Source organism: Lolium perenne, chromosome 6 (assembly GCF_019359855.2).
Source record: "Lolium perenne isolate Kyuss_39 chromosome 6, Kyuss_2.0, whole genome shotgun sequence".
Lineage (NCBI taxonomy): Eukaryota > Viridiplantae > Streptophyta > Magnoliopsida > Poales > Poaceae > Lolium > Lolium perenne.
Window position 1 is genome coordinate 272,910,144 of NC_067249.2, and position 10,755 is coordinate 272,920,898.

The 10,755-nt window shown below is 50.4% G+C and overlaps 1 pseudogene; it reads right to left on the bottom strand.

The window, feature by feature from the left end:
• Nucleotides 1-2,705: 2,705 nt before the first annotated feature.
• Nucleotides 2,706-4,256, bottom strand: LOC127326820 (dihydroceramide fatty acyl 2-hydroxylase FAH1-like; annotated as a pseudogene).
• Between the last annotated feature and the right edge of the window lie 6,499 nt (nucleotides 4,257-10,755).

Here is a 10,755-nt window from a genome sequence, read left to right on the forward strand (position 1 = left end):
CCGTAGACATATTGTAACAATAAAGTGTAGCTCCGGTTATTCTGGGTGTCTCATGAATATTCAACCAAAATCTGAGAATCCACAAGCAAAGTTGCCTTCAATCTCACCACCGAATCGATCAAGCAGCTCGCTGGTTTCACTACTACAAAGAAAGTTCAGTACAATGGCAACTCCGGTGGCTATCTCTTCGAACCTCGTCCTCCTGCTCGTGGCCCTCACCGCCGGCGGCGCCGGGATGCATGGCCACCTTCACCATCACGAACCAGTGGCCCTCCATGTTGTTCCCGGCCGCCATCCTGGTGACCGGCGGCTCCCTGCGCTGCGTCCTCTCTGGGAAACCGCCCGCGCGTGACGATCGCCGAGTTCACTCTCAGAAGCGGCTTCGACATCTCCGTTGTTCACGGCTTCAACGTGCCCATGGACTTCTGCCGCAGCACCGGAGGGAACGAACGGGGGGCGTCGTCCGGTGCAGGGACCCCTGCTGCTCCGACGCCAACCACCACCCCGGTCCCGGTGACGGGAAGTACCCCGGCGAACAGCGACTACGAGGTCGTCTTCTGCCCATCCACATGACGAGACCTGCGTGCGTGCATGGCCATGGCACGGCTTCATTGGCCATTTGATCATGATAATATGTCTCAGTTGCAAATGTATGAGAAATAAATTGATAAATGGAAACTTTGGATTATCTCAGCATTGTTATACCTACTGCTTGGTTTCAGTCTTTGGAGCTGATGTCGATCTTAGTAAGAGCATCCTCACTCGCCTCTTAATAGCCCTCCCAATAGGGCTATTGGGCATGCCCAGCCGCAGCGGCATTGCGTTATCTTATCCGGTGCGCCAGATACAGCCTACAACCATGGTGGGCCATGCCTGTCATTGACACAAACCGGCTTCCCGCCCTTTCCCGCCTCTGTTTCCCACCTTTTACTCCGGCTATAGATGGACCGCCGTGCCGCCAACTCCAGTTGTGCTCACTTCCCCCCCTCGCCAGGATTATGCCTCGCCGCCTAGCCACCACATGGGCCACCCTCACCCTGGCCGCGCGCGCATTTCTCGCCGCCGGACCCAACTCCTCCGCCTTCGGACGATGACGACGAAGAGGAGTAGGGGGCGGAAATGGAGGTAGATGTCGGGAGCAAGCCGCCATTCTCGCCTCCTTCGAAACCGATCACCGGGAAGAGGACAACCAGAGGTTGCATGCGTGCCGTGACTCTCGAGTAGACAAACACGGCCATCGAAGAACGTGTCATCGAGATCGCCCGCGAAAAAGCAGGAACGGAGGAGACCGGCCGCCACTTCATGGCCGCTGAGTGGCAGGCCATGGTGGAGATGGAGAGCCCAGAGGGCGGTAGACGCTGCCGCTAGAGAGGTTGCCCGCCTTGCCATGGTGGAGGTTTACCGTTGGGCGCGCGAAGCAGCAGAGGGCGGCGAGGAGGAGCCGGGAGGATGCGGTGCAGGCGGAGAATAGAGGTGGGCTTCGGCGACCTCGGTGACGACGTAGAAGGCACCAGTGGCGACTACATCTAGGTTTAGATAGTTTTTAGTTTTCGTTCAAATCTGTACAAATGCCTTACACTTTGAATGAAAACTGACGTTAATTCATGAGTCAAATTTTCATTGAAAAAAAGCTACTGGAGAGGCGCCCCCCATACTCGGCTACTAGTGTCCCCTATACGCCCGATCCGGCCCTATTGACAAACAGCGGCGTAGGGGGCGCGAGCGCTGAGTGGAGATGCTCTAATCTTGTTGTATAGAAGAAACTAGTGTTCGAAAAAAGAGGATATTTGATTGGTCTCTAAGATTCATCTTTCATTTGCAATGTCGCAGATTCAGCTTGATTCTCCTTCATTTTTGAATGGTCCGATTGAGATCCAACGGCTCGTGACCAAAAAGTCAGATCTTCTACTCGCTTAAGCGACAAGGCGTTTCTTTTTAATCCTACTTAACACTGGTGCAAAGTCCTAAACGCAACCTTCCCCTGGGTATGTTTTCCCAGATGCCACATGACAAGCCCTCTTCACCATTCAGATCCAAAAACATATCTAGAAATCCATAAGGGAAAGATAACAAACTTCCTGACAGTAGCGGAAACAACTGAAAGCAAAGATAACATATTGAGGCTTTCCAATTTCAGTCTGCAATTCAGTTGTACATACAGGTTTCTTTATCAAAAGCAGGAAGGGCCGACAGACAGAACTGAACTGAAAGATTCACTCAACAGGAAAGCTGAAAACATACAAAATATATCAAGCAAAGCAGTTACTTTGTCTCAAAATTATACTACTTGGCTACCAACAGCCACAAATCAATGCAATGTTGGTGCTATACTAGGAAAAATAAACTTTGTACACATGGGTGGTCTAACAAGAAGAATCATAGGAGGCATAATCTGGACAACCGAGGACTCATATGACTATTCGCGGATCAACGACATAAGCACTCCGGTAACACCTGATTTAGATCTCCAATTAATCGGCCTGCAGAGAAGAATGGGGTAAATGAACAGCAATTCGTCTGTCATATCCGTCATCGGTGATGGAGAATCTGCAAGAGCAACGAATTATTAGTACTCGTCTGTCTTCCATGAAGAGACGCTAAGGTTGGCAATGGTATGGGAATGTCGCATGAGGAAGTAGATACATAGGCATCGAGTGAAGCCTGACCTCATATTTAGCATTGCAAGGCGGTAGAGGCGGTGCAACTCAAGTGCTCTTGTCAGCAGTTTTCGTTGAAGGCAGTGTTCCAAATACATGGTCCCACCCAGGGTCGATGTTATTCCAAAGCCCTTGTTTTGAATTCTGAAGTGGTGGTTCAGATGGTATTTCTGGTGCACAGCAGAATGAACATTTATGTAAGTACAGAAAGAGATAAGAGTGTTCTGATAAGCGTCAGAATGAAATAAGCACCTTGAGATGTTTCGCTGGATCAAATGTGGGATGGGCATGATGCAGGTAGTAGTGTGTGCAATCATAGATCGCGTAACCCAACAGGCCACCTCCAAACACGCCAGGAGTGGTAGACATGGTGGTAAAGAGCTTGACTAGACTCCAGAACTGGATGGACAGAGCAGCAGAACACCATTAAAAAGTAACACGGCATGGTAGAATACACTTTCTTCACAATCCAACAGAGGGCATCCAACTTGGTTTGAATGGCTAGCACTTTCCATGACGGGCATGTAAAGTTGATGGGTGCCACTAACAGTGTTGTCCTGATATTTAATCGATGAGGAAGATTATTTACCGGATAGCACAAGATGGCTGCAGCAGTTGGTGGAAACACAAGTCGAAGTCCATCCATTGGATGCTTGTGATGGCATCCATGCAGAAGATAATGAGCTGTGTTTGTCCTGCCAAGTCAAAACAGCTATGATCAGAATATGCTCATCTCATCTGTTAGACGTCAGCAGTAAATGGCAGCACAGCTTACCAGTAACTTTTAGTATCTATGTGGAACAGGTAACGATGCAACGTGTATTCAATCAGTGTCCAGATAAATATTCCTGCCACAGCCAGCAGCGCTACTTGAGGAACTGTGTGGCCCATTTGCATCAATTGATTCAGGCACCAGCAAACAACAGGCAACCAAATAAGAGGAACTGCCCACCATTTCGTACGTGTTAAGAACTGAAATGAACCATTCATCAGACCATAATGTCCAAAGTTTCAAATGGATAAAAAGCAAAAGAAAAAACAAACAGAATATTCACCTCCAATACATCATTGGCAAAAAATCGTGGCCCCTCTTGCTAACAATTGGCTGGTGAACCCAGTCCTGATACTGTTCCTCTAGATGGCCAACCTGGAAAATAACACCCAAATATTTGAGTACACATACTCAAATAGCAGACCTTGATTTTCAAATGCACCAAGACACCAAAACATAACAGAAGAAATTAGGCAACAGTCATGATCAAAGACTAACGATGCATAGTAGTGAAATCGAGGAAAAATCAACAGCTTCACAATTTGACTTTATCTTAAATTACAGGAAAGTACTAAAACTAGGTACTATTTACATCTAGGAGATGAGCAAATAGTATGCTTTAAGAACTAACAATACTTGTAGCTACCGAACTCTTGGTCATCATTACACTACCCTGACTTATTTTTTTGGTCAATCCATTTACCCCACAATTTTTTTATATAAAGATAAAACCACTATGCCAAATATGCATTCATAGTCGAAGAAAACACATTCACCTGAAATACAAGAGGCTTGTCCAAATCTACTGTAAAGGCTTGTGCAACCATCTTCTTAGACAATGATTACCACCCTGCATGTAACCAAAAGTAAGGATATGGGTAATTTGTACAAAAATCAAGCAAGGTAGAGTAAATAGATGAAGTAAAGTACATTCAAACCCAGGAGAAGATAAGTCAAACTAAGTACGGAAGCATGGAACCAGTGTGTGACTGCTAATGTGTTGCAGTCTGTACTAGCTCTGCCTTTGAACTCTGTCCAAGCTGGGTAATTTTTAATTGACACTCAAGTGATACCATGTTCCCATATTTTAGTCAGGATTTGGACCCACCGGCTAGCTCTAAGTTAATGGACCAGATCTTTAACAGGAATTGATCTCAGCCAGCCCTCCAACCGGTCATTTGTAGTTTTATTAAACAAATAAAAAGAGCAGCTGGTCATGACGCCCTGGCGTTACTATTCTATGAGGATCTTGGGCCCCGAGGCCATTCCTAGTGGTGCCAAATCAGGCCCTGATCTCGGCACCATAGATTGAAAAGATTGGATGGTCCAGATCACAGGATCTGGTTCTGAGTCCACACTGAAGGAAAAAAGAAAAAAAAAAAAAACTAAAACTCCAGTTCACAGACAGGTGCACATGGGGCCTTCTGCCATGTTACACGATTTCATGCAATTTGAGTCCACGGCATATTCTAATAAAGCTGTGCAAGAATACAACAAAGAACCACAGCTCAGAACCGCCTGTAGGGGCATCTCATCCCCCCACCACTGGAATCCAAGAAAGAAAAGCTGTGTGCCGGCTGGAGACTGCTAATCACAGCCCCGCATAATGGCAAAAAAATATCTTTGATGGGCGAATACTTCAGGCCAAACTGTGATGTAACATCACCTGTTTCCAACAGTTGGCAAGCTAAACTAAATAGCATATATAATCAGGCATCTCACTAATACTGCCGCCGCATCTATTCAACAGCATGTAAAAACAATTGTTTCCGAATGCTTAATTGCTACTGCCGTCTACAGCCGGCACTAAAAGAGTCGTCGCTCTCGACCGAAACCCCTGACACGTCAGACTTTTCCCGGAGGCGAGGCGGCTCTCGGCCGAAATCAGCAGTTCGGCACTGAACGCGGCTCTGAGAAATCGTGCCGTCACAAAGCCGCGGCCGCGGCCTCTACCGCAGAGGCCCGCCGGCAGAACAATGCGGCGTCGGCGACGGCGACGGATCTAGGGGCCTTAGTCAGAACTCCGAATCAGAAGAGAGCGGGACGGGGGACGGGGGGACGGGGAACCTGCGGGACGCAATGCCACCCGCCGCCGACGCTGACGACGGAGCAGTGGCGGCTTACGTGCGCGGCTGCTGCTGCTACGAGTCGGGAGCTCGGAGATGGATGGGATGGAGGGCTGGCGTTCCTTTTTCTAGATTGCTCCCTCGGCTCTACCGTTTCTGCAGATTGATCCGTGCTGGGCCGGGCTGAATTCGTGTGGACCTTTGGTGGTGGACTGTTGTGCTTGGTAACGTGGCATGCTGGACTGAATACTCCCAACTACCAAGCCCAACCCCCCCCCCCCCCCCCCCCCCCAAAAAAAACTAGAAAAAGAAGGTTCAATAACTAATTAACCGTAAGTCCAAATTCAATAAATTTCATATCAATTTGCATCAGAAAGAAAATAGGAATCCATTTATGAACTTGTCATGCATCATAGCCCTTCCCTGTTTCGGCCAAATGGAAAATTAACAAGTCGTTGTTTGTTGTTTGGCAAGCCTTACGAGTCGTAGCGCTTGTTAGGTTTCTGTTGTTATCTCGATCTGTTATCGGGATATGTGGGGTTGTTACATGTCTCATCTGTGGATACTGTTGGTGAAGTTAAACTTAATAATTTGCTACAACGAAAACTTGAAGTGGGATAACAACTAAGCAGAGGCACCGGTGGACGACACCTTTGTCAACCACTAGTGTCCCCTAGGACCAGAGTTCCTGTTATAAGTTCTAAGCCTGAGCGCACTAACCACTCGCGGGAAGTTTTCTGGGACTCCCCATCACCTATTACCTTTTCTCAAGACTGTTGAAAAGGGGGCCACATCCTTGGTTTTATTTGGAGCATATGCACGTTTACTTACTGTTGTCTTCGGGTGCTTTATTTACTGTTGCCTTCGGGTGTTTATATTCTGTACTGCACAGCATCTCGTGGAACGTTTAGCGAAAGCAGGTTGTTAATGCCTAGCCTAGCCGTTGGCACAAACCTCTGGGTCTGTATCGGAGTACGGCCGAACTTCATCAACGGGTAGCTTAGATGGGTGCCCCCTAGACTTTCTTGCAGAACTGGAAACGGTCTTGTCGCGATACTCTGCTTTGATCCAGCAGTGTTGATCGTGCGTGTATGGGACCGGTAGTGCACCCATGCAGGGTAAATGTTTTCGGAAAGCCGTGTCCGCGGTTATGGACGACCTGGAGCTGATTAACTCGATCATAGAACAACTTACACCTAATCTTGTTGTTAATAATCTGCTAACAACCTGTGTAGTAAATAGCCTTGCTACAACCCTAATTAATAAAACTTGTCAACCGTGTGAGTGTCTTATACATTGCTTCTTCGCTATGAGCGAAGGGGATATGTGTATTCGGCAGGGTTATGTTTGCTGTAGAATAGTTGGTTACCTGTATGCGCTCTCTTACCTTCTCTGAGTAGACGGATGTTGTAGCGTGTCTCTGTTGGTTAGACCTTTGCTGCCGCTAAACTCCACCATAAAGCCCGGCGAGCACAACCTAGCTCTAGTCTCGCTGAGTATGTGCCTTGGTACTTATTGCTCTGCTTTCTCTCTTTTCGGCAACCGTTGGCCCGATCTGCAGGTACGTCTGGATACGAGTACTCGACAGGAGGTTACTTCGTGGACTACGCCGACGACGATCACGTAGAGTAGCAAGCTCGCTCTTAGGCAGCAGCCTGAGGCTTGCTGGATATGAGTTCCGACTTCTTATGTTTCAGGACTCTTAGTCTAATTTGGATCTTGTCTGTACTCAGACCTTTCGTTTTTGCTTCCGCTTGATGTAATGTTGGGACTGTGTCCTCTGAGTGTCATTTGTACCTTGCTCTCTATATGAGCGTTGCAACTTATTTATTTCTTTGTGTCTTAGAGTTAATGTTGTCATCTGTATTGTATGCCCTTGTATCCTGTGCACAGTGCGTGTATGATATGGAATGCACAGGAAGGCCGACACCCAGGTCGGATGCGGATCCACGAGGGGTTTCAGGTTCCGTGGGGCGTATCTTACTCCTGGGGTCAACAGCTAGGTACTCCGGTGCGGATACGGATTCACGAGGGGTTTTAGGTTCCGTGAGGCGTATCTAAGTCCAGGGGCCGACACTCCATGCTCGAGAGCTCACGCGAGGGCCTCCAGACCGCGCCGTCACACCTCGCTGCCACCTCCCCTCCGCAACCTACCTTGTCGGGCTCCGCCGCTCCGCCGCTCCTCCAAGCCCCCCTCCATGCGCTCCGTTGCGCCGCTCGCCGAGCGCCGCCGCACCGATTTCATTCTGCGCCGCCCGGATGACGCCGCTCCCCCGCGTGAGGGAGGCCCGTCGGGGCGCGCCCAGCCCACCCGCCGCCTTTGACGGACGGGCACGGCTGCCACCGCCGGCGCTGGCGGCGGCAAAAGCGGCCAGAGGAAGGAGATCAACCGGGGGCTTTTTTCTAGAGTTTGTGGAGCCTCCGGAGCCCCTCGCGCGAGAGGCCCGGGAGGAACGGTTCGAAACGAGGTTGGATTCAGGCATCACATTTATGATTACCTTATGTACAAATGGCGCCTCAGCTGGTCGCCTAAGTTCAGAATTCTCGCGATCATTTATCTCACAAAGTAGAGTTGTTAACCAATATTCCATTTTTCCTAGCAATCTACATGGTTAATCTGACAAAATAAAGCACATGTGTTTATTTGTTATGCCAAACCAATGTTCTCAAAACTACATTTCTCTAGAATTTTTATACTCCCTCCGAACTAAAGCCCCCGACGCTTATTATGGATCGGAGGGAGTAGCATATTAGCTATTAGAGTATGGCATATACGGTCGTTATGGTAGTCTAGGATAGAGATATGATTTGTTTCCATACGATCCTAACTTGACTTGCACTCCAAGATGATCCCCTGTACTCCTATATGTACTTGCCCGAGAGGCTCAATAATACATCCATCATATTCCGCCAATCTCTCTCTATCGTTCTACATGGTATCAGAGCGGCGAGATCCTTGACCTTGCCGCACAACACGCTTCCGCACCACGCCGCCCCCGGGAGGTCGATCTCCATGATCTCCGCCGGGGGCCGCGCAACCCGTAGCAGGGCTCGTCCGCCGATCCGTGATCAGCCGCCCTGGTGAGTTTTTGCCGATCTTTATATCGGTTTTTTTCTCCGTCGGCCGCTTAGCCGACTTCTTTCTTGGTTTACCGATCATAGATCGGATTGAGTCGCCCACCGCTCGTCGTCTTCGCGTGCCTCTACTTCGACAACGGCATCAACTCCGCACCGGCCTGCTCATCATCGACAACCGTGTGGCACGGCCAACCGCACCGCACAAGGGATGCCTTCATGCGTCGCAAACGGCCACGCTCGTCCGCGCGGTGTCCACCGCCGGTCCGTCTTCGCCGCCATCGATCGGGACTTCACCGACAACGGCACATCGGTTCCGATCTGCGCCGCCGTCCACACCATGGCAGGTACGCACCCGCGTCGGTCTGATCAGCCGACCTAGCGCGTCTACGCCAAGCACGTCCCCGAGCACGTGTCTACCACCGATCGAGCACCGGGCTGCCGCTGCGTCGCCCCTTCGGGCCGCAGTGCCGCCGCCTTTGGTCCACACTACCAGCTTTCGACGCGCCTTCCGAGGCGTGTACGTCGCTGGTGGTCTTCAGCCACTGCACCGACTCGCGCCTTGCAGCTATGCCGCCCCTTCGGGGTGTAGCGTCGGTCCACGCGGTCATCTTTGCTGTCCCTGCGCACCAACGTCCCAGGCTATCACCACGCCGCCTCCCTTGGTGCGGGCCACCACCGTCCACGCATGGTCTTCGTCACGCCGTCGGGTTCTTCCTTGCCTACTTTGAGTGCCGCCGCCGCGCTTCCACAGGTAACCTGCATGGCCACCTTTGGCAGTCGCAGGCCCCGTCGACTACCCCTACGCCCCTCTAGGCGTCCAGCATGACCACTCCAGGCCGCTGGTGGTTTCGCTGCCTTCTACGTCTTCGTCCACCACGACCTCATCGCCAACATCATCATCTCGTCCCCGACTACATCGTCTACTCCAACAACCGCGGACTGCAACGACACCTCTCTCTCTCTTCGCCGCTCCACGACTCGCAACCATCCTGGAGTCATCCTATTCTAGTCCCTACAACACTGGCGCACGGTTCATGATGGTCCCTGCCCTCGCACGCCCGGTACTGGCAACACCGGTGCATGACTTCGTCACCGACGCGTCACCGGGCCTGGCAAGCTCGGATCGGCGCCTCGTCTTCATCGGCTTCGACAACGTCTTCCTCGGCATCGACTCTTCTACAACTGCCTCGACCGCGTCGCCGACTTCGTCTTTGCATACTCGGTTCTGGCAAAAACGGAGTATGCCTTCATCCCCGACATGCACCTGGTTCCGGCAAAACTTGGGTTGCACCTCGTCCTCGACGGCTCGGACTGCATCGACTCCGGCATCGACACCCCTCTTCGACGACTGCCTCGACGCGTCTCTGTCACTCTCCTCGCGCACTGTGCGCTTGCGGCTTCATGTGTGGCTACCTCAACACCGGCACCCGACCACGACATCGACCATGGCATCCCTCGCACGGCTACCTCGACCAAGGCTGCACCGTCCAACGCTCTCGGCTACCTTGACATCGGCACAAAGGGCTACCACCTCGCCTGAGCACCTCACTAGCATTCTCTACAGTCCAAGCTACCACGCCGCGACACCGTCCACGACGTTCCCGCTACTACTGCGGGGGGATGTCAGTGCACTGGTTCTACTTCGGTTTCTCTCATGTCTGACCGTCCGTGACGTTCCTCTTGTTCATGACGCTACCGGTAAGACTGCGGGGGATGTTAGAGTATGGCATATACGGTCGTTATGGTAGTCTAGGATAGAGATAGGATTTGTTTTCCATACGATCCTAACTTGACTTGTACTCCAAGATGATCCTCTGTACGCCTATATATACTCGTCCGAGAGGCTCAATAATACATCCATCGTATTCCGCCAATCCCTCTCTCTATCGTTCTACATTAGCAATCTATTAATTATAAATTGGAGTGTCATTCACGTGGCTAGCTAGAAAAGGTGTAATGCTCACAGATCAAACGGGTAGAGTTGAGCATCTGTATAAGTAAACAACAAAGAGGATTGAAAATATCTCTGTTCACCAACAGAAATCTTGGGGACAATGAACTGTAAACAACGTGTGTAGTCATTTTGCTCATCCAAGGAACAACGAGAGTATCAGCAATACATCTGCTGGACATAAAAGACTGTACACACTATTCATGGTCTATCTATATACAACATTTGGTT